Source organism: Ochotona princeps, chromosome 2 (genome assembly GCF_030435755.1).
Source record: "Ochotona princeps isolate mOchPri1 chromosome 2, mOchPri1.hap1, whole genome shotgun sequence".
Taxonomy (NCBI): Eukaryota; Metazoa; Chordata; class Mammalia; order Lagomorpha; family Ochotonidae; genus Ochotona; species Ochotona princeps.
The window spans coordinates 20,654,245-20,676,814 of NC_080833.1; the positions used below are offsets into that span (position 1 = coordinate 20,654,245).

Below are 22,570 nucleotides of genomic sequence, written 5' to 3' on the forward strand. Positions count from 1 at the left end.
CCAAAAGCTACATCCAGGTCTGCCACGTGACTGCAGCGCCCCATGGACTTGGGCCATCCCCTGCTGCTGCTTTCCCAGGCACATTAGCAGGGAGCTGGATTCAGGAGCGGAGCAGCTGGGACTGGAATTGGACTTCATGTGGCATGCTGGAATTACAGGCTCTGACTTCACCCACTGCACCAGCTCACACAGGGCCTAGGAAGTACTGTGACTTGCTCTGTCACCAACGGGCCTTGAACACATGATGCTAAGTGGCTGCACCTCAATCAAAGGAACAAACATTAGACAATGTCCCTCCCATGAGTTACCCACAACAGGCAACTCCCAGAGCCAGGCAGCAGAAGCACAGCTAGCAGGTGTGACCAGAAGATCTCGCACATTCTTTCCTCAATTCGATATAGACATAAAAAGGCAGAAGCGGGTTGCAGACAGAAAAGTCGGAAGTGCATCGTTTTCTCACTTCTGGGCAGCCTGTGATCATTGGTCCTGGCGCCCTACTCCCGCTGGTTTAAGCAGCCAAGCTACCAAACTTTCATGTGTGATTGGCTGGGCCAAGTTCTTTCAGTCTACTGGCCTTTGTAAGAGTCCCGTGTTGGTTCCCCAGAGGGATTTCACAATCACCGGCATTTCAAACCCTGTGGTTTGCTCCACTAGGGGATTTCCAGCTGACTGGTGTGGAAGAGTCTATGTTTTGTGCACTAGGAGGTTTCGGTAAACTGGTGTTTAAGATCACATCTTTTGTAGTTCGGAGCTGCACTATTAAAGGCAGCTAAGAATTCTGTGATTTGATGCACAAACCTGTTTCAGTTCTGTGTTTTGTCGACTTCCTCCTGCCTTTAGGAGTCAGCTACATAAAAGGGCTTGTGTCGTGCGTGGCACACGGAGAGCGGCTCTGTTTGCTCTTTGGGCAGAATCCACATCAAGACATTTGGGAAGCATCAATTTTCGACTCCTGGCCATCTGATGGTCCTTGGTCCGGGGTCCGGGCACCCTTACACTCCTACACTCTCACTGCCCTTTTACCGCCAGGAAGCTGCTCACTCTTCCCCCTGGCGTTGAGGAGCCAGTGGTGCTTTTGATTGACGACTGAGAAGAGGCACCTGCCACACTTAACTTTGAGTTTTGTGAGCAGAGACATTAGCAGTGTCTAAAGTTGGCATTTGAGAAGGCATTGCGCAATCCACGGCTGGAAAGTGAAGCCACAGAATAAATATAGAGACAAGACAATCCGGCAAATTGTGAAAGAAGGGTGTGATGCTGCGAATGGCCTGCTGGTCGATGCTGTTTCCTTGTAACCCCCAGGATCCAATATGGTGGCGGGTTCGTGTCCTTGCTGCTCCACTTCCTTTCCAGCTCCCAGCCTGTGGCCCTGGAGGGCAGTGGTGGTCGTGCCAGGGCTTTGGGACCCTGCACCTGCGTGGAAGACGTGGACAAGGCTTCAGGCTCTTGGGCTCGGTCCAGCTCAGCTCTGGCCGTTGCCGCCACTTGGGCAGTGAAACAGCAGATGGAAGCTCTTTGTGTCTGTCTCTCTTTTTCTCGGTAACTCTGACTTCCCAGTGGAGGTCGTGCCAGGGCCTTGGGACCCTGCACCTGCGTGGAAGACCTGGACCAGGCTTCAGGCTCCTGGGCTCGTTCCAGCTCAGCTCTGGCCATTGCCGCCACTTGGGCAGTGAAGTAGCAGATGGAAGCTCTTTCTATCTGTCTCTCCTTTTCTCAGTAACTCTGACTTTCCAATAAGAAGAAATACATCTTTAAAACATTTGTGTTCTTCCTCTCTGTCTCTCCTCTGTATATCTGACTTTGTAATAGAAACAAATCAATCTTTGAAGAAAAAAATGTGCGTAAGGAATGGCAATTTCAGACCTAGCTATCTCACTCCTAGGAATATACCCAAAAGAAATTAAATCTACATATATAGAAGGGAGTCTATAATCCAATATTTCCAGCAACACAATCTACAATCGCAAAAACATGGACACAACCCAGATGCCCATCCGAAGGGAATGGCTGAAGAAACTGTGGTACATCTACTCCCTGGATTGGTATCCAACCATTAAAAAGAATGAAATGATACAATTTGCAACTAGATGGTCCCAACTAGAGACCATTATGCTCAGTGAAAGAAGTCACTCACCAACAGAGAAATACCACATGTTCTCTCTAATAGAAGGAATTTATGATGCAGATTTAATATATACTGGTGGAGTAATGCAGACTGTCATATCCAGATATGAAGACACACTGCAACACACATCTCTGCGTCCAAAGAAAAGGTGGATTCTCAATCAAAGGGTTGGATATATCCTGACAATGGGAGGATGGACAATGTCTGTATCAACAATGTCGGAGCACACTTCAACAGCAGACTGATGGGATTATAACTCCTTATGAAGACGTGTGACATTAAGGGAAAAATCAACCAGGGGGTGGAAATTGAGGAGAATCCCAGATCATACAGAATTGCATAATAAATTTCAAACAGAAATAATAAAAAAACAGGGCTATTTATTTATTTGTTTATTATTTTACGTGATGCTTACACCGTCAATCAGATTGGGAAGGATGTGATGATTGTTTCCAAGCTTTCCATTTCTTCTTCCCATCTGGGGTTAGCAGGGGAGATAGTGGGTTGGGCCATACCCAGCCTCCCAACCATCCCAGTACCCGAGGAAGGGGAAGGGCCACCGGATATCAACCCAGGGTCACAATGTGGCATGATAGTTCCAAAATGCTGTCGGTGTAGCCGAGCTGTGGATGACTGGCTGCCAGAGAGGACCTTGTAGTCTCCATTCGTCCAGGTGTTTGCTGTCATGTTTTGGCTGGGGTAGATAGCCATATGTGCTGTTCTCCATTCTCTGCTATGGTACCAGATGTCTTCTGCAGGTCCCAAAGAACTACCAGAACTTCCATGTGCACCATGGTCTGCTGTCCAGTACTCCAGCATCTGCAGTGAGGAGGACCAGTTCTCTTAGGTGGGCTCATGGACCTGAGGGAGGCAACTTGAGTCAAAGCAGACCTTCCACCCTTGGGGCTCATGGATTCAGCAACCACACAACACAGGCCGACTCAGTCACCTAGGCCAGGAGACCCAGGCCCCACTGGACCCACCATCCCTGGGGCTCACCGACCCAATGCCAACTAGGTGGGTGGGTCCTAGGTTCTGGGCCAAGAGATCCGAGACCCACCGGACCCCCACCTCCAGGGATGACAGACCCAACACCCTCCGTGTAGCTGAACTCTAGAACCTGAGCTAGGAGACCCAGGACCCTCCAGATCCCCCACCCCTGGGGCTCACGGACCCAACACCCACCATCCCCACCCCCACACTGACATGGTCACCTTTCCTCGGCATCCACCAGTGGGTGCTTCAGCCTAGTTCCACCCAGCCTGCCTCCAATTCTAGCTTGTGCTGCCTCGTGCTACAGTCTAGCCTTTCCCAGCCAAGCCCCAGTCCTGGCTCCAGTGTGGACTGGCTGGTGATGCGGCCCAACTTGGCCCCTCCTGCACTCCATCCTGGTTCTCAGATCCACCAGTAGATGTTAGGAAGTGGCTCTTGGCCTGGCCCAGCCCCTGACCTGACTCACCCGCATGCCGGACATGCAGACACTGTAACCGGGTCCGGGTTGGGCTGCTCCCTGCCTTGGTTCTTGCACTTACCTGCGGAGATTGCAACCCGACAAAGAATTCACCAAACCACCAAAGCCACGCCCTTTGCTCTCTTGGTGGCCTCCCTGGAGAGCTCTGCCGTATTTGCATATCTCAGCTGCTCTTGCCTTTCTCTCTACACAGTGAAGGACAAATCGGAGATTTTCCTAGTGTGGATGTTCCAGCAGATGAGTCTGAAATTGGCTTCTTAGGCTTCAGCGTAAGAAGTCAAGTGGTTAAGCTTTGTTCTGCCCCCTGTCGGAAGAGCTGCATTGGCTAAAACTGACACTGGGTTTGACGGGACTGTGAGGGGGCGGAGACTTTGGTGTGACTCCTGCCGGCTTGGGTGGGGAGTGGGGAAGTGGTGTTGCTTTGAAAGCTGCACCGAGCCAGCAGTGCTTTGAAACCGGCACCGAGAAGCAGCTTCCTGTATGTGTTGTAATCGTTTCCACCTCTCATTCCGTGAAAGCTGACCACTGCGAAGTTTGACCCTGAAGCAGGAGTTTGTTGGCGAAGACCATCACACACGTTGCTGTTGTTGCGACTCATTGCCAGCTTGTGCTGTGGGCTCCCATACTGACCCCGATTTGCCTGGAGACACTTGCTTACTCCTACTGGCCTTCTATATTAGCCTACTACGCTTTTACCGCCGCTTCGTGGAGAGAAAGCTGCTCCCTGTCACTGGCGTTGAGGAGCCGAGCTTTCGGTTTAGGAAAGCTACTACACGCTCACCACCGTTTTCCTGCCAGAAAGCTGCTCGCTGTCACTGGCGTTGAGCTGTGCTTTGGGTTTAGGAAAGCTGTTGCCCCATTGTTTTGGATCCTTCCTGGGGGCGCCTTTCTGCCCAGGGCTACATATCCTGCACTCTTACTGCGCTTTTCCTGCGAGGAAGCTGCTCGCTCTTCCTGGCCCTGAGGAGCCGTGCTTTTGATTGTGATTTACGGTGGGGAAGAGGCACCTGCCACACTTTCAGTATTGTGAGCAGAGACGTTAGCGTTGTCTGAAGTTGGCGTTTGGGAAAGCATTGCGTATCCACGGCTGGAAGCTGAAGCCACACGATTTATTTACGACTGATCAGTTAATCTGACTTTCCAAGGAGAAGAAATAAATCTTTAAAAAAATTGTGTAAGAGTCGGCAATTTGTTTATTTATTTTTATTATGTTTGATGTTTACTTAGTCAATCAGGTTGGGAAGGATGTAGGGTCAGGGATCATTGTTTCCAAGCTTTCCATTTCTTCTTCCCATCTGGGCTTAGCAGGAAGAGAGTGGGATGGGCCACACCCAGCCTCCCAACCATCCCAGCACCCGAGGAAGAGGAAGGGCCACCTGGTATCAACCCAGGGTCACAATGTGGCATGATAGCTCCAAAATGCTGACCGTGTAGCCAATCTATGGACAAGGAATCCCTTGCAATGTTCACTGGCTGACAGAGTGGACGTTATAGTCCCCATTCGTCCAGATGTTTGCTGGACGAATGTTAGGCCGGGGGAGATGGCCATAAGTGCTGTTCTCCATTCTCTGCTATGGTACCAGAGGTCCTCTGCAGGTCCCAAGGAGCTACCATAATTTCCATGTGCACCATGGTGTGCTGCTCAGTACTCCAGCTTCTGCAGTGAGGAGGACCAAATCTCTTAGGTGGGCTCATGGACCTAAGCCAGGTAAGCACCCCTGGGCTCATGGATGCAGCAACCGCAGTGCATGAGAGCCCAAGGCTCTGGGCCATGCGACCCGGGACCCACTGGGACCCACTGGATCCCTCACCCCACGGGCTCATGAACCTGGCCCCACACCCCATAGGCTGGCTTAGACACCTGGGCCAGAACACCCAGGCCCCTCTATCCCCAATCCCTGGAGCTCACCGACCCAACACCCACTACGTAAGTGGGACCTAGGTTCTGGGCCAAAAGACCTAAGACCCACTGGACCCCCACCTCCTTGGATCACAAGCCCGACACTCTACAGGTAGGTGAGCCCTAGAGCCTGGGCCAGGAGATCTGGGTCCTCCAGACGCCCCACCCCTGGGGCTCAAGGACCCAACACCCACCATCCCCACCCCCACACTGACATGGTCACCTTTCCTCGGCATCCACCAGTGGGTGCTTCAGCCTAGTTCCACCCAACCTGCCTCCAATTCCAGCTTGTGCTGCCTCGTGCTACAGTCTAACCCCAGCCAAGCCCCAGTCCTGGCTCCAGTGTGGACTGGCTGGTGATGCGGCCCAACTTGGCCCCTCCTGCACTCCATCCTGGTTCTCAATTCCACCAGTAGATGTTAGGAAGTGGCTCTTGGCCTGGCCCAGCCCCTGACCTGACTCACCCGCATGCCGGACATGCAGACACTGTAACCGGGTCCGGGTTGGGCTGCTCCCTGCCTTGGTTCTTGCACTTCCCTGCAGGCGCTACATCCTAACATAGGAATGCACGACACTCGATTATCCGGTCTCCTCCCACTGGCAGATCTTGTGCATACCGGGGGGTCCCTGGCCCAGGTCGAGTTTGTCCACCTGTTGTCCTGGCAGGAACGGTGTCCTTGCCCAATCGACCTATACCCTTTCCGGTTCTTACTGTTGGGTGTTGCAGTCTGTCCAACACCCGGTCCGTGCCCAGACACAGCTCTCACATGGGTCAGCGGGAGCTGAGATCTAGCACAGACATTCTACAAGCACCCTGACTCTCATGAGTACCACTGGGTACTAGAGTCTAGCCCAGCCCAGACCCGGGCCCAGACCCGGGCCACACCCATGCCCAGGGAGATTGCAGCCACATTCAGCTCGGGACAATGCTCTTGCTTTCACCAATAGAAATTCCAGCCCAGCTGGGGCGTCCCTTTAGCTCTCTAACAGGGCTAGTCCCAGCCACAGTCCTTGCACGTGCCAACGGAGAGTGCTGTTCCACATGGGTAGCCCACAGATTTCCCTGCAGACTCTAGCCCCCAAAAAGAAAAGGAAAACTTTTATTAATTTGTTGAGGTTGTAAGGAGTTATTTTGTTTTTATTGGAAAATCAGAGAAAGAAAGGGAAAAGAGACAGAGAGGAGGATCTTCCCGTCCACTGATACACCACTCAAAGGGCCACAATAACTGGAGCTGAGCCGATCCAAAGCTGGGAACCAGGAGCCTCTTCCGGGTCTCCCAGGCGGGTGCAGGGTCCCAAGGGTTTGGGCTGTCCTTGACTGCTTTCCTGGGCCACCAGCAGGGAGCTGGATGGGAAGCAGGGCCGGCGGGGATTAGAATTGATGCCCATATGGGATCCCAGTGCATGAAGCTGAGGCCTTGATGTATGTATTTCTTTAATTCTTATTTTATTTTCATAATCTTTCCGTAGTTGATTAGGATATAAGCGGTCAAGGGCTACAGAAAGTGGCTAAGATCATTGTTTCCACATTCTGTTTTTCTTTTTTCTCTGTCTGGGTGAGGTAAAGGGGGGCAGATAAAGGGAGAAGCCCCACCCAGCCTCCCACCCATGGCAGGGTCCCTGACGTGACACATGCTCCGAGGGCACTGCGCAAGTGGTTTTGATAGCTCGGCAGTTCTGAATGGCTGCCAATCTCCCCATTCCACGCTTGGTGAAATCTCTCGAGAAGCCACTGGCTGACCCAGTCCACCTTCGAGTCTCCGTTGCCCAGATTTTCACCGCCCACGCGTGGCTGGGGTAGATGATCGATTTGTTCTGTCCTCCGTGTCCAAGGTGAGGACTTGAGCTGCTAGGCTACCATACCGGGCCCAGATGCAGTTTTCTTTAAAAACAAGAAAAGCTTTATTTGCTTTATTTAGAATGAAGAGAGAGAGAGAATTCAGAGATGGCTTCCATCTGCTGGTTCATTCTCCAAAGGGCTGCCCCAACACCTGGGGCTGGGCCAGGCCAACGCTGGAAGCCAAAAGCTACATCCAGGTCTGCCACGTGACTGCAGCGCCCCATGGACTTGGGCCATCCCCTGCTGCTGCTTTCCCAGGCACATTAGCAGGGAGCTGGATTCAGGAGCGGAGCAGCTGGGACTGGAATTGGACTTCATGTGGCATGCTGGAATTACAGGCTCTGACTTCACCCACTGCACCAGCTCACACAGGGCCTAGGAAGTACTGTGACTTGCTCTGTCACCAACGGGCCTTGAACACATGATGCTAAGTGGCTGCACCTCAATCAAAGGAACAAACATTAGACAATGTCCCTCCCATGAGTTACCCACAACAGGCAACTCCCAGAGCCAGGCAGCAGAAGCACAGCTAGCAGGTGTGACCAGAAGATCTCGCACATTCTTTCCTCAATTCGATATAGACATAAAAAGGCAGAAGCGGGTTGCAGACAGAAAAGTCGGAAGTGCATCGTTTTCTCACTTCTGGGCAGCCTGTGATCATTGGTCCTGGCGCCCTACTCCCGCTGGTTTAAGCAGCCAAGCTACCAAACTTTCATGTGTGATTGGCTGGGCCAAGTTCTTTCAGTCTACTGGCCTTTGTAAGAGTCCCGTGTTGGTTCCCCAGAGGGATTTCACAATCACCGGCATTTCAAACCCTGTGGTTTGCTCCACTAGGGGATTTCCAGCTGACTGGTGTGGAAGAGTCTATGTTTTGTGCACTAGGAGGTTTCGGTAAACTGGTGTTTAAGATCACATCTTTTGTAGTTCGGAGCTGCACTATTAAAGGCAGCTAAGAATTCTGTGATTTGATGCACAAACCTGTTTCAGTTCTGTGTTTTGTCGACTTCCTCCTGCCTTTAGGAGTCAGCTACATAAAAGGGCTTGTGTCGTGCGTGGCACACGGAGAGCGGCTCTGTTTGCTCTTTGGGCAGAATCCACATCAAGACATTTGGGAAGCATCAATTTTCGACTCCTGGCCATCTGATGGTCCTTGGTCCGGGGTCCGGGCACCCTTACACTCCTACACTCTCACTGCCCTTTTACCGCCAGGAAGCTGCTCACTCTTCCCCCTGGCGTTGAGGAGCCAGTGGTGCTTTTGATTGACGACTGAGAAGAGGCACCTGCCACACTTAACTTTGAGTTTTGTGAGCAGAGACATTAGCAGTGTCTAAAGTTGGCATTTGAGAAGGCATTGCGCAATCCACGGCTGGAAAGTGAAGCCACAGAATAAATATAGAGACAAGACAATCCGGCAAATTGTGAAAGAAGGGTGTGATGCTGCGAATGGCCTGCTGGTCGATGCTGTTTCCTTGTAACCCCCAGGATCCAATATGGTGGCGGGTTCGTGTCCTTGCTGCTCCACTTCCTTTCCAGCTCCCAGCCTGTGGCCCTGGAGGGCAGTGGTGGTCGTGCCAGGGCTTTGGGACCCTGCACCTGCGTGGAAGACGTGGACAAGGCTTCAGGCTCTTGGGCTCGGTCCAGCTCAGCTCTGGCCGTTGCCGCCACTTGGGCAGTGAAACAGCAGATGGAAGCTCTTTGTGTCTGTCTCTCTTTTTCTCGGTAACTCTGACTTCCCAGTGGAGGTCGTGCCAGGGCCTTGGGACCCTGCACCTGCGTGGAAGACCTGGACCAGGCTTCAGGCTCCTGGGCTCGTTCCAGCTCAGCTCTGGCCATTGCCGCCACTTGGGCAGTGAAGTAGCAGATGGAAGCTCTTTCTATCTGTCTCTCCTTTTCTCAGTAACTCTGACTTTCCAATAAGAAGAAATACATCTTTAAAACATTTGTGTTCTTCCTCTCTGTCTCTCCTCTGTATATCTGACTTTGTAATAGAAACAAATCAATCTTTGAAGAAAAAAATGTGCGTAAGGAATGGCAATTTCAGACCTAGCTATCTCACTCCTAGGAATATACCCAAAAGAAATTAAATCTACATATATAGAAGGGAGTCTATAATCCAATATTTCCAGCAACACAATCTACAATCGCAAAAACATGGACACAACCCAGATGCCCATCCGAAGGGAATGGCTGAAGAAACTGTGGTACATCTACTCCCTGGATTGGTATCCAACCATTAAAAAGAATGAAATGATACAATTTGCAACTAGATGGTCCCAACTAGAGACCATTATGCTCAGTGAAAGAAGTCACTCACCAACAGAGAAATACCACATGTTCTCTCTAATAGAAGGAATTTATGATGCAGATTTAATATATACTGGTGGAGTAATGCAGACTGTCATATCCAGATATGAAGACACACTGCAACACACATCTCTGCGTCCAAAGAAAAGGTGGATTCTCAATCAAAGGGTTGGATATATCCTGACAATGGGAGGATGGACAATGTCTGTATCAACAATGTCGGAGCACACTTCAACAGCAGACTGATGGGATTATAACTCCTTATGAAGACGTGTGACATTAAGGGAAAAATCAACCAGGGGGTGGAAATTGAGGAGAATCCCAGATCATACAGAATTGCATAATAAATTTCAAACAGAAATAATAAAAAAACAGGGCTATTTATTTATTTGTTTATTATTTTACGTGATGCTTACACCGTCAATCAGATTGGGAAGGATGTGATGATTGTTTCCAAGCTTTCCATTTCTTCTTCCCATCTGGGGTTAGCAGGGGAGATAGTGGGTTGGGCCATACCCAGCCTCCCAACCATCCCAGTACCCGAGGAAGGGGAAGGGCCACCGGATATCAACCCAGGGTCACAATGTGGCATGATAGTTCCAAAATGCTGTCGGTGTAGCCGAGCTGTGGATGACTGGCTGCCAGAGAGGACCTTGTAGTCTCCATTCGTCCAGGTGTTTGCTGTCATGTTTTGGCTGGGGTAGATAGCCATATGTGCTGTTCTCCATTCTCTGCTATGGTACCAGATGTCTTCTGCAGGTCCCAAAGAACTACCAGAACTTCCATGTGCACCATGGTCTGCTGTCCAGTACTCCAGCATCTGCAGTGAGGAGGACCAGTTCTCTTAGGTGGGCTCATGGACCTGAGGGAGGCAACTTGAGTCAAAGCAGACCTTCCACCCTTGGGGCTCATGGATTCAGCAACCACACAACACAGGCCGACTCAGTCACCTAGGCCAGGAGACCCAGGCCCCACTGGACCCACCATCCCTGGGGCTCACCGACCCAATGCCAACTAGGTGGGTGGGTCCTAGGTTCTGGGCCAAGAGATCCGAGACCCACCGGACCCCCACCTCCAGGGATGACAGACCCAACACCCTCCGTGTAGCTGAACTCTAGAACCTGAGCTAGGAGACCCAGGACCCTCCAGATCCCCCACCCCTGGGGCTCACGGACCCAACACCCACCATCCCCACCCCCACACTGACATGGTCACCTTTCCTCGGCATCCACCAGTGGGTGCTTCAGCCTAGTTCCACCCAGCCTGCCTCCAATTCTAGCTTGTGCTGCCTCGTGCTACAGTCTAGCCTTTCCCAGCCAAGCCCCAGTCCTGGCTCCAGTGTGGACTGGCTGGTGATGCGGCCCAACTTGGCCCCTCCTGCACTCCATCCTGGTTCTCAGATCCACCAGTAGATGTTAGGAAGTGGCTCTTGGCCTGGCCCAGCCCCTGACCTGACTCACCCGCATGCCGGACATGCAGACACTGTAACCGGGTCCGGGTTGGGCTGCTCCCTGCCTTGGTTCTTGCACTTACCTGCGGAGATTGCAACCCGACAAAGAATTCACCAAACCACCAAAGCCACGCCCTTTGCTCTCTTGGTGGCCTCCCTGGAGAGCTCTGCCGTATTTGCATATCTCAGCTGCTCTTGCCTTTCTCTCTACACAGTGAAGGACAAATCGGAGATTTTCCTAGTGTGGATGTTCCAGCAGATGAGTCTGAAATTGGCTTCTTAGGCTTCAGCGTAAGAAGTCAAGTGGTTAAGCTTTGTTCTGCCCCCTGTCGGAAGAGCTGCATTGGCTAAAACTGACACTGGGTTTGACGGGACTGTGAGGGGGCGGAGACTTTGGTGTGACTCCTGCCGGCTTGGGTGGGGAGTGGGGAAGTGGTGTTGCTTTGAAAGCTGCACCGAGCCAGCAGTGCTTTGAAACCGGCACCGAGAAGCAGCTTCCTGTATGTGTTGTAATCGTTTCCACCTCTCATTCCGTGAAAGCTGACCACTGCGAAGTTTGACCCTGAAGCAGGAGTTTGTTGGCGAAGACCATCACACACGTTGCTGTTGTTGCGACTCATTGCCAGCTTGTGCTGTGGGCTCCCATACTGACCCCGATTTGCCTGGAGACACTTGCTTACTCCTACTGGCCTTCTATATTAGCCTACTACGCTTTTACCGCCGCTTCGTGGAGAGAAAGCTGCTCCCTGTCACTGGCGTTGAGGAGCCGAGCTTTCGGTTTAGGAAAGCTACTACACGCTCACCACCGTTTTCCTGCCAGAAAGCTGCTCGCTGTCACTGGCGTTGAGCTGTGCTTTGGGTTTAGGAAAGCTGTTGCCCCATTGTTTTGGATCCTTCCTGGGGGCGCCTTTCTGCCCAGGGCTACATATCCTGCACTCTTACTGCGCTTTTCCTGCGAGGAAGCTGCTCGCTCTTCCTGGCCCTGAGGAGCCGTGCTTTTGATTGTGATTTACGGTGGGGAAGAGGCACCTGCCACACTTTCAGTATTGTGAGCAGAGACGTTAGCGTTGTCTGAAGTTGGCGTTTGGGAAAGCATTGCGTATCCACGGCTGGAAGCTGAAGCCACACGATTTATTTACGACTGATCAGTTAATCTGACTTTCCAAGGAGAAGAAATAAATCTTTAAAAAAATTGTGTAAGAGTCGGCAATTTGTTTATTTATTTTTATTATGTTTGATGTTTACTTAGTCAATCAGGTTGGGAAGGATGTAGGGTCAGGGATCATTGTTTCCAAGCTTTCCATTTCTTCTTCCCATCTGGGCTTAGCAGGAAGAGAGTGGGATGGGCCACACCCAGCCTCCCAACCATCCCAGCACCCGAGGAAGAGGAACGGTCACCTGGTATCAACCCAGGGTCACAATGTGGCATGATAGCTCCAAAATGCTGACCGTGTAGCCAATCTATGGACAAGGAATCCCTTGCAATGTTCACTGGCTGACAGAGTGGACGTTATAGTCCCCATTCGTCCAGATGTTTGCTGGACGAATGTTAGGCCGGGGGAGATGGCCATAAGTGCTGTTCTCCATTCTCTGCTATGGTACCAGAGGTCCTCTGCAGGTCCCAAGGAGCTACCATAATTTCCATGTGCACCATGGTGTGCTGCTCAGTACTCCAGCTTCTGCAGTGAGGAGGACCAAATCTCTTAGGTGGGCTCATGGACCTAAGCCAGGTAAGCACCCCTGGGCTCATGGATGCAGCAACCGCAGTGCATGAGAGCCCAAGGCTCTGGGCCATGCGACCCGGGACCCACTGGGACCCACTGGATCCCTCACCCCACGGGCTCATGAACCTGGCCCCACACCCCATAGGCTGGCTTAGACACCTGGGCCAGAACACCCAGGCCCCTCTATCCCCAATCCCTGGAGCTCACCGACCCAACACCCACTACGTAAGTGGGACCTAGGTTCTGGGCCAAAAGACCTAAGACCCACTGGACCCCCACCTCCTTGGATCACAAGCCCGACACTCTACAGGTAGGTGAGCCCTAGAGCCTGGGCCAGGAGATCTGGGTCCTCCAGACGCCCCACCCCTGGGGCTCAAGGACCCAACACCCACCATCCCCACCCCCACACTGACATGGTCACCTTTTCTCGGCATCCACCAGTGGGTGCTTCAGCCTAGTTCCACCCAACCTGCCTCCAATTCCAGCTTGTGCTGCCTCGTGCTACAGTCTAACCCCAGCCAAGCCCCAGTCCTGGCTCCAGTGTGGACTGGCTGGTGATGCGGCCCAACTTGGCCCCTCCTGCACTCCATCCTGGTTCTCAATTCCACCAGTAGATGTTAGGAAGTGGCTCTTGGCCTGGCCCAGCCCCTGACCTGACTCACCCGCATGCCGGACATGCAGACACTGTAACCGGGTCCGGGTTGGGCTGCTCCCTGCCTTGGTTCTTGCACTTCCCTGCAGGCGCTACATCCTAACATAGGAATGCACGACACTCGATTATCCGGTCTCCTCCCACTGGCAGATCTTGTGCATACCGGGGGGTCCCTGGCCCAGGTCGAGTTTGTCCACCTGTTGTCCTGGCAGGAACGGTGTCCTTGCCCAATCGACCTATACCCTTTCCGGTTCTTACTGTTGGGTGTTGCAGTCTGTCCAACACCCGGTCCGTGCCCAGACACAGCTCTCACATGGGTCAGCGGGAGCTGAGATCTAGCACAGACATTCTACAAGCACCCTGACTCTCATGAGTACCACTGGGTACTAGAGTCTAGCCCAGCCCAGACCCGGGCCCAGACCCGGGCCACACCCATGCCCAGGGAGATTGCAGCCACATTCAGCTCGGGACAATGCTCTTGCTTTCACCAATAGAAATTCCAGCCCAGCTGGGGCGTCCCTTTAGCTCTCTAACAGGGCTAGTCCCAGCCACAGTCCTTGCACGTGCCAACGGAGAGTGCTGTTCCACATGGGTAGCCCACAGATTTCCCTGCAGACTCTAGCCCCCAAAAAGAAAAGGAAAACTTTTATTTATTTGTTGAGGTTGTAAGGAGTTATTTTGTTTTTATTGGAAAATCAGAGAAAGAAAGGGAAAAGAGACAGAGAGGAGGATCTTCCCGTCCACTGATACACCACTCAAAGGGCCACAATAACTGGAGCTGAGCCGATCCAAAGCTGGGAACCAGGAGCCTCTTCCGGGTCTCCCAGGCGGGTGCAGGGTCCCAAGGGTTTGGGCTGTCCTTGACTGCTTTCCTGGGCCACCAGCAGGGAGCTGGATGGGAAGCAGGGCCGGCGGGGATTAGAATTGATGCCCATATGGGATCCCAGTGCATGAAGCTGAGGCCTTGATGTATGTATTTCTTTAATTCTTATTTTATTTTCATAATCTTTCCGTAGTTGATTAGGATATAAGCGGTCAAGGGCTACAGAAAGTGGCTAAGATCATTGTTTCCACATTCTGTTTTTCTTTTTTCTCTGTCTGGGTGAGGTAAAGGGGGGCAGATAAAGGGAGAAGCCCCACCCAGCCTCCCACCCATGGCAGGGTCCCTGACGTGACACATGCTCCGAGGGCACTGCGCAAGTGGTTTTGATAGCTCGGCAGTTCTGAATGGCTGCCAATCTCCCCATTCCACGCTTGGTGAAATCTCTCGAGAAGCCACTGGCTGACCCAGTCCACCTTCGAGTCTCCGTTGCCCAGATTTTCACCGCCCACGCGTGGCTGGGGTAGATGATCGATTTGTTCTGTCCTCCGTGTCCAAGGTGAGGACTTGAGCTGCTAGGCTACCATACCGGGCCCAGATGCAGTTTTCTTTAAAAACAAGAAAAGCTTTATTTGCTTTATTTAGAATGAAGAGAGAGAGAGAATTCAGAGATGGCTTCCATCTGCTGGTTCATTCTCCAAAGGGCTGCCCCAACACCTGGGGCTGGGCCAGGCCAACGCTGGAAGCCAAAAGCTACATCCAGGTCTGCCACGTGACTGCAGCGCCCCATGGACTTGGGCCATCCCCTGCTGCTGCTTTCCCAGGCACATTAGCAGGGAGCTGGATTCAGGAGCGGAGCAGCTGGGACTGGAATTGGACTTCATGTGGCATGCTGGAATTACAGGCTCTGACTTCACCCACTGCACCAGCTCACACAGGGCCTAGGAAGTACTGTGACTTGCTCTGTCACCAACGGGCCTTGAACACATGATGCTAAGTGGCTGCACCTCAATCAAAGGAACAAACATTAGACAATGTCCCTCCCATGAGTTACCCACAACAGGCAACTCCCAGAGCCAGGCAGCAGAAGCACAGCTAGCAGGTGTGACCAGAAGATCTCGCACATTCTTTCCTCAATTCGATATAGACATAAAAAGGCAGAAGCGGGTTGCAGACAGAAAAGTCGGAAGTGCATCGTTTTCTCACTTCTGGGCAGCCTGTGATCATTGGTCCTGGCGCCCTACTCCCGCTGGTTTAAGCAGCCAAGCTACCAAACTTTCATGTGTGATTGGCTGGGCCAAGTTCTTTCAGTCTACTGGCCTTTGTAAGAGTCCCGTGTTGGTTCCCCAGAGGGATTTCACAATCACCGGCATTTCAAACCCTGTGGTTTGCTCCACTAGGGGATTTCCAGCTGACTGGTGTGGAAGAGTCTATGTTTTGTGCACTAGGAGGTTTCGGTAAACTGGTGTTTAAGATCACATCTTTTGTAGTTCGGAGCTGCACTATTAAAGGCAGCTAAGAATTCTGTGATTTGATGCACAAACCTGTTTCAGTTCTGTGTTTTGTCGACTTCCTCCTGCCTTTAGGAGTCAGCTACATAAAAGGGCTTGTGTCGTGCGTGGCACACGGAGAGCGGCTCTGTTTGCTCTTTGGGCAGAATCCACATCAAGACATTTGGGAAGCATCAATTTTCGACTCCTGGCCATCTGATGGTCCTTGGTCCGGGGTCCGGGCACCCTTACACTCCTACACTCTCACTGCCCTTTTACCGCCAGGAAGCTGCTCACTCTTCCCCCTGGCGTTGAGGAGCCAGTGGTGCTTTTGATTGACGACTGAGAAGAGGCACCTGCCACACTTAACTTTGAGTTTTGTGAGCAGAGACATTAGCAGTGTCTAAAGTTGGCATTTGAGAAGGCATTGCGCAATCCACGGCTGGAAAGTGAAGCCACAGAATAAATATAGAGACAAGACAATCCGGCAAATTGTGAAAGAAGGGTGTGATGCTGCGAATGGCCTGCTGGTCGATGCTGTTTCCTTGTAACCCCCAGGATCCAATATGGTGGCGGGTTCGTGTCCTTGCTGCTCCACTTCCTTTCCAGCTCCCAGCCTGTGGCCCTGGAGGGCAGTGGTGGTCGTGCCAGGGCTTTGGGACCCTGCACCTGCGTGGAAGACGTGGACAAGGCTTCAGGCTCTTGGGCTCGGTCCAGCTCAGCTCTGGCCGTTGCCGCCACTTGGGCAGTGAAACAGCAGATGGAAGCTCTTTGTGTCTGTCTCTCTTTTTCTCGGTAACTCTGACTTCCCAGTGGAGGTCGTGCCAGGGCCTTGGGACCCTGCACCTGCGTGGAAGACCTGGACCAGGCTTCAGGCTCCTGGGCTCGTTCCAGCTCAGCTCTGGCCATTGCCGCCACTTGGGCAGTGAAGTAGCAGATGGAAGCTCTTTCTATCTGTCTCTCCTTTTCTCAGTAACTCTGACTTTCCAATAAGAAGAAATACATCTTTAAAACATTTGTGTTCTTCCTCTCTGTCTCTCCTCTGTATATCTGACTTTGTAATAGAAACAAATCAATCTTTGAAGAAAAAAATGTGCGTAAGGAATGGCAATTTCAGACCTAGCTATCTCACTCCTAGGAATATACCCAAAAGAAATTAAATCTACATATATAGAAGGGAGTCTATAATCCAATATTTCCAGCAACACAATCTACAATCGCAAAAACATGGACACAACCCAGATGCCCATCCGAAGGGAATGGCTGAAGAAACTGTGGTACATCTACTCCCTGGATTGGTATCCAACCATTAAAAAGAATGAAATGATACAATTTGCAACTAGATGGTCCCAACTAGAGACCATTATGCTCAGTGAAAGAAGTCACTCACCAACAGAGAAATACCACATGTTCTCTCTAATAGAAGGAATTTATGATGCAGATTTAATATATACTGGTGGAGTAATGCAGACTGTCATATCCAGATATGAAGACACACTGCAACACACATCTCTGCGTCCAAAGAAAAGGTGGATTCTCAATCAAAGGGTTGGATATATCCTGACAATGGGAGGATGGACAATGTCTGTATCAACAATGTCGGAGCACACTTCAACAGCAGACTGATGGGATTATAACTCCTTATGAAGACGTGTGACATTAAGGGAAAAATCAACCAGGGGGTGGAAATTGAGGAGAATCCCAGATCATACAGAATTGCATAATAAATTTCAAACAGAAATAATAAAAAAACAGGGCTATTTATTTATTTGTTTATTATTTTACGTGATGCTTACACCGTCAATCAGATTGGGAAGGATGTGATGATTGTTTCCAAGCTTTCCATTTCTTCTTCCCATCTGGGGTTAGCAGGGGAGATAGTGGGTTGGGCCATACCCAGCCTCCCAACCATCCCAGTACCCGAGGAAGGGGAAGGGCCACCGGATATCAACCCAGGGTCACAATGTGGCATGATAGTTCCAAAATGCTGTCGGTGTAGCCGAGCTGTGGATGACTGGCTGCCAGAGAGGACCTTGTAGTCTCCATTCGTCCAGGTGTTTGCTGTCATGTTTTGGCTGGGGTAGATAGCCATATGTGCTGTTCTCCATTCTCTGCTATGGTACCAGATGTCTTCTGCAGGTCCCAAAGAACTACCAGAACTTCCATGTGCACCATGGTCTGCTGTCCAGTACTCCAGCATCTGCAGTGAGGAGGACCAGTTCTCTTAGGTGGGCTCATGGACCTGAGGGAGGCAACTTGAGTCAAAGCAGACCTTCCACCCTTGGGGCTCATGGATTCAGCAACCACACAACACAGGCCGACTCAGTCACCTAGGCCAGGAGACCCAGGCCCCACTGGACCCACCATCCCTGGGGCTCACCGACCCAATGCCAACTAGGTGGGTGGGTCCTAGGTTCTGGGCCAAGAGATCCGAGACCCACCGGACCCCCACCTCCAGGGATGACAGACCCAACACCCTCCGTGTAGCTGAACTCTAGAACCTGAGCTAGGAGACCCAGGACCCTCCAGATCCCCCACCCCTGGGGCTCACGGACCCAACACCCACCATCCCCACCCCCACACTGACATGGTCACCTTTCCTCGGCATCCACCAGTGGGTGCTTCAGCCTAGTTCCACCCAGCCTGCCTCCAATTCTAGCTTGTGCTGCCTCGTGCTACAGTCTAGCCTTTCCCAGCCAAGCCCCAGTCCTGGCTCCAGTGTGGACTGGCTGGTGATGCGGCCCAACTTGGCCCCTCCTGCACTCCATCCTGGTTCTCAGATCCACCAGTAGATGTTAGGAAGTGGCTCTTGGCCTGGCCCAGCCCCTGACCTGACTCACCCGCATGCCGGACATGCAGACACTGTAACCGGGTCCGGGTTGGGCTGCTCCCTGCCTTGGTTCTTGCACTTACCTGCGGAGATTGCAACCCGACAAAGAATTCACCAAACCACCAAAGCCACGCCCTTTGCTCTCTTGGTGGCCTCCCTGGAGAGCTCTGCCGTATTTGCATATCTCAGCTGCTCTTGCCTTTCTCTCTACACAGTGAAGGACAAATCGGAGATTTTCCTAGTGTGGATGTTCCAGCAGATGAGTCTGAAATTGGCTTCTTAGGCTTCAGCGTAAGAAGTCAAGTGGTTAAGCTTTGTTCTGCCCCCTGTCGGAAGAGCTGCATTGGCTAAAACTGACACTGGGTTTGACGGGACTGTGAGGGGGCGGAGACTTTGGTGTGACTCCTGCCGGCTTGGGTGGGGAGTGGGGAAGTGGTGTTGCTTTGAAAGCTGCACCGAGCCAGCAGTGCTTTGAAACCGGCACCGAGAAGCAGCTTCCTGTATGTGTTGTAATCGTTTCCACCTCTCATTCCGTGAAAGCTGACCACTGCGAAGTTTGACCCTGAAGCAGGAGTTTGTTGGCGAAGACCATCACACACGTTGCTGTTGTTGCGACTCATTGCCAGCTTGTGCTGTGGGCTCCCATACTGACCCCGATTTGCCTGGAGACACTTGCTTACTCCTACTGGCCTTCTATATTAGCCTACTACGCTTTTACCGCCGCTTCGTGGAGAGAAAGCTGCTCCCTGTCACTGGCGTTGAGGAGCCGAGCTTTCGGTTTAGGAAAGCTACTACACGCTCACCACCGTTTTCCTGCCAGAAAGCTGCTCGCTGTCACTGGCGTTGAGCTGTGCTTTGGGTTTAGGAAAGCTGTTGCCCCATTGTTTTGGATCCTTCCTGGGGGCGCCTTTCTGCCCAGGGCTACATATCCTGCACTCTTACTGCGCTTTTCCTGCGAGGAAGCTGCTCGCTCTTCCTGGCCCTGAGGAGCCGTGCTTTTGATTGTGATTTACGGTGGGGAAGAGGCACCTGCCACACTTTCAGTATTGTGAGCAGAGACGTTAGCGTTGTCTGAAGTTGGCGTTTGGGAAAGCATTGCGTATCCACGGCTGGAAGCTGAAGCCACACGATTTATTTACGACTGATCAGTTAATCTGACTTTCCAAGGAGAAGAAATAAATCTTTAAAAAAATTGTGTAAGAGTCGGCAATTTGTTTATTTATTTTTATTATGTTTGATGTTTACTTAGTCAATCAGGTTGGGAAGGATGTAGGGTCAGGGATCATTGTTTCCAAGCTTTCCATTTCTTCTTCCCATCTGGGCTTAGCAGGAAGAGAGTGGGATGGGCCACACCCAGCCTCCCAACCATCCCAGCACCCGAGGAAGAGGAACGGCCACCTGGTATCAACCCAGGGTCACAATGTGGCATGATAGCTCCAAAATGCTGACCGTGTAGCCAATCTATGGACAAGGAATCCCTTGCAATGTTCACTGGCTGACAGAGTGGACGTTATAGTCCCCATTCGTCCAGATGTTTGCTGGACGAATGTTAGGCCGGGGGAGATGGCCATAAGTGCTGTTCTCCATTCTCTGCTATGGTACCAGAGGTCCTCTGCAGGTCCCAAGGAGCTACCATAATTTCCATGTGCACCATGGTGTGCTGCTCAGTACTCCAGCTTCTGCAGTGAGGAGGACCAAATCTCTTAGGTGGGCTCATGGACCTAAGCCAGGTAAGCACCCCTGGGCTCATGGATGCAGCAACCGCAGTGCATGAGAGCCCAAGGCTCTGGGCCATGCGACCCGGGACCCACTGGGACCCACTGGATCCCTCACCCCACGGGCTCATGAACCTGGCCCCACACCCCATAGGCTGGCTTAGACACCTGGGCCAGAACACCCAGGCCCCTCTATCCCCAATCCCTGGAGCTCACCGACCCAACACCCACTACGTAAGTGGGACCTAGGTTCTGGGCCAAAAGACCTAAGACCCACTGGACCCCCACCTCCTTGGATCACAAGCCCGACACTCTACAGGTAGGTGAGCCCTAGAGCCTGGGCCAGGAGATCTGGGTCCTCCAGACGCCCCACCCCTGGGGCTCAAGGACCCAACACCCACCATCCCCACCCCCACACTGACATGGTCACCTTTCCTCGGCATCCACCAGTGGGTGCTTCAGCCTAGTTCCACCCAACCTGCCTCCAATTCCAGCTTGTGCTGCCTCGTGCTACAGTCTAACCCCAGCCAAGCCCCAGTCCTGGCTCCAGTGTGGACTGGCTGGTGATGCGGCCCAACTTGGCCCCTCCTGCACTCCATCCTGGTTCTCAATTCCACCAGTAGATGTTAGGAAGTGGCTCTTGGCCTGGCCCAGCCCCTGACCTGACTCACCCGCATGCCGGACATGCAGACACTGTAACCGGGTCCGGGTTGGGCTGCTCCCTGCCTTGGTTCTTGCACTTCCCTGCAGGCGCTACATCCTAACATAGGAATGCACGACACTCGATTATCCGGTCTCCTCCCACTGGCAGATCTTGTGCATACCGGGGGGTCCCTGGCCCAGGTCGAGTTTGTCCACCTGTTGTCCTGGCAGGAACGGTGTCCTTGCCCAATCGACCTATACCCTTTCCGGTTCTTACTGTTGGGTGTTGCAGTCTGTCCAACACCCGGTCCGTGCCCAGACACAGCTCTCACATGGGTCAGCGGGAGCTGAGATCTAGCACAGACATTCTACAAGCACCCTGACTCTCATGAGTACCACTGGGTACTAGAGTCTAGCCCAGCCCAGACCCGGGCCCAGACCCGGGCCACACCCATGCCCAGGGAGATTGCAGCCACATTCAGCTCGGGACAATGCTCTTGCTTTCACCAATAGAAATTCCAGCCCAGCTGGGGCGTCCCTTTAGCTCTCTAACAGGGCTAGTCCCAGCCACAGTCCTTGCACGTGCCAACGGAGAGTGCTGTTCCACATGGGTAGCCCACAGATTTCCCTGCAGACTCTAGCCCCCAAAAAGAAAAGGAAAACTTTTATTAATTTGTTGAGGTTGTAAGGAGTTATTTTGTTTTTATTGGAAAATCAGAGAAAGAAAGGGAAAAGAGACAGAGAGGAGGATCTTCCCGTCCACTGATACACCACTCAAAGGGCCACAATAACTGGAGCTGAGCCGATCCAAAGCTGGGAACCAGGAGCCTCTTCCGGGTCTCCCAGGCGGGTGCAGGGTCCCAAGGGTTTGGGCTGTCCTTGACTGCTTTCCTGGGCCACCAGCAGGGAGCTGGATGGGAAGCAGGGCCGGCGGGGATTAGAATTGATGCCCATATGGGATCCCAGTGCATGAAGCTGAGGCCTTGATGTATGTATTTCTTTAATTCTTATTTTATTTTCATAATCTTTCCGTAGTTGATTAGGATATAAGCGGTCAAGGGCTACAGAAAGTGGCTAAGATCATTGTTTCCACATTCTGTTTTTCTTTTTTCTCTGTCTGGGTGAGGTAAAGGGGGGCAGATAAAGGGAGAAGCCCCACCCAGCCTCCCACCCATGGCAGGGTCCCTGACGTGACACATGCTCCGAGGGCACTGCGCAAGTGGTTTTGATAGCTCGGCAGTTCTGAATGGCTGCCAATCTCCCCATTCCACGCTTGGTGAAATCTCTCGAGAAGCCACTGGCTGACCCAGTCCACCTTCGAGTCTCCGTTGCCCAGATTTTCACCGCCCACGCGTGGCTGGGGTAGATGATCGATTTGTTCTGTCCTCCGTGTCCAAGGTGAGGACTTGAGCTGCTAGGCTACCATACCGGGCCCAGATGCAGTTTTCTTTAAAAACAAGAAAAGCTTTATTTGCTTTATTTAGAATGAAGAGAGAGAGAGAATTCAGAGATGGCTTCCATCTGCTGGTTCATTCTCCAAAGGGCTGCCCCAACACCTGGGGCTGGGCCAGGCCAACGCTGGAAGCCAAAAGCTACATCCAGGTCTG

The 22,570-nt window shown here is 52.2% G+C and overlaps 3 non-coding genes across 3 annotated transcripts; all 3 read left to right on the top strand.

The window, feature by feature from the left end:
• Nucleotides 1-852: 852 nt before the first annotated feature.
• Nucleotides 853-986, top strand: LOC131479719 (U11 spliceosomal RNA). The gene has a single exon (XR_009245070.1). It is a non-coding gene; the product is annotated as a U11 spliceosomal RNA (small nuclear RNA).
• A 7,382-nt stretch (nt 987-8,368) lies between these two features.
• LOC131479721 (U11 spliceosomal RNA) lies at nt 8,369-8,502 on the top strand. Its single transcript, XR_009245071.1, has one exon. It is a non-coding gene; the product is annotated as a U11 spliceosomal RNA (small nuclear RNA).
• A 7,382-nt stretch (nt 8,503-15,884) lies between these two features.
• Nucleotides 15,885-16,018, top strand: LOC131479722 (U11 spliceosomal RNA). Its single transcript, XR_009245072.1, has one exon. It is a non-coding gene; the product is annotated as a U11 spliceosomal RNA (small nuclear RNA).
• Nucleotides 16,019-22,570: the final 6,552 nt, after the last annotated feature.